The sequence below is a fragment of the Parus major genome, chromosome 7 (assembly GCF_001522545.3).
Source record: "Parus major isolate Abel chromosome 7, Parus_major1.1, whole genome shotgun sequence".
Classification (NCBI taxonomy): Eukaryota; Metazoa; Chordata; class Aves; order Passeriformes; family Paridae; genus Parus; species Parus major.
In genome coordinates, this window is record NC_031776.1 from 20,352,970 (window position 1) to 20,354,895 (window position 1,926).

Below are 1,926 nucleotides of genomic sequence, written 5' to 3' on the forward strand. Positions count from 1 at the left end.
GGGCTGGGCATGCAACCTGCAAAGGGGAGCTCCCTGCTCCCAGCCCTCAGCAGAGATGTGCCTCCATACACCACCAGACCTCTCACCCCTGAGGCTGGTGATCACAGGATGAGGCACACTAGTGAAATTGGCCCAAAAATTTTAAACTGGACTCATGACTGTTGAAGTATTTCTTGTAATTCTTTGTGTGTTTTCATGGGTACTGAATAGGCACAAATCATTGCTTTTCTCTTCAAGAGGTTATCTTATGATGGACCTTGCAAAACCTTGTAGGTTTTATAAACAGCAGTGTGTGTGTGATGTAGTGACACACACTAGTAAGCATTCTCTGTTTTAAATTCATTGCAGTGAATCGATCTCATAATGTTAACAAATCTTTTTACATATCCTCCTGAAATGTCTATTTGACTTAAACAGCAAGGTTTAGACATTGAGCAATGGCTAATGAGATCATGGTCACCATTAGGATCTGAAGAGTTATTAAGATATGAGGCGGAGTATGTTTCCCTGTTGTCAATAAATGTTGTAAATTCTAAATCAGACAACACTGCAGTAATATCGAGACCCAGAAATCTAAAGGTTGCATAAAAAATTCAAGATCAGGAAGGGGACAAGCTACTAAGAGTCAGAACTGTTTGGTACTTCACAGAATGTGCATGTGTGGTCAAGGCAAATTTCAAATATGATGTATTGTCATCCTTGCATATTTACTTGTACAACTGAGTGAAAATTCAATCTTCAGTCCATAAAACAGACAGGCCTGTGGAAACACTTGTGATTTTAATCCCAACATGCTAATGCCCCCTGTGTGAATATAGATTTCTCTATTAAATTGAATTTGGTCAAAGAACAAGTCTCACACATGCAAGTAAAGGTTTCAGCAACAACAGCCTCAGCTATTCATTATTGGAGAAGTCTTTTCCACTGAAGGGTGCAGGACTGAGGCTTAGAGCTGTACATGACTTTGGACTCAGAGGCACTCGAAAATGCACATTTCAGTGGGAAAGCTATGAAACAGTCCACAACTTGGTTATGCTATCGAGAGTGCATCTCTATACCCCACAGAGTTAGATTTCTGAGGCCCCCTTGGAGCTAGCACAGTGATATGAAGCTCTGATGCTTTTTCTGGGTTCTCCATTGATGCAGCCTGTGCCAATTTCTTTCTAAGGAATTTCCAGACCCACAGACTATTTTAAGGGATAGGACAAAATGTTAGTCTCCAGCCAAAGAATAGGATTCATAAATGAGTGAAATGACCACACGTTAATACAACCCATGTAGCTTTATCTACTTACAGTATTTTATATTTTTAACTACTGGATATTTGTAAAAAGTCACCATCTCTATTGGCATTTGACAAAGGACACAGTTAAATGGACCTGGCATTTTCTTATTCATGTTGTTGAGCTACTTGAATTAAGGTTCAGTCACCATATGATACCATGCATTTTATGGATTAAAAAAAGATTTAATTCCCATGTGTAAAAAAGATCTAATATTTCTTCCTGAGAAGTTTGACTTCATTCTTTTTCATAATTAGAGAAATATTTTTGCTAACTCATCAGTGATGACTTCAATTTTAGTGCTTTGTCTCACACAGGTATGTGCCTTGCTTGCACATACCTTTACAGATGTAGTTTCTGGAATACATGAAAATTTTGTTTTAATTACATTTTTTTCTGATTTGTACCACATAATTTACTCACTTCTTTTATTTTGTTCATTTTTAGGTTGTAAATATTATTAACCCACAGAGATTTGTTTCTGCTTCCTTTAGTTAATTAAACACACTGTTGGATTTATCTTGTGCTACCACCAGGAGGGCACAACAAGTGAAATACTGTATCGTTGATGGTTTGCTCATTAGCATAAAATAATCTGTGCTTTTGGATATCTGCACTTTCATGTCTCAGGTTTGGGGTTTTG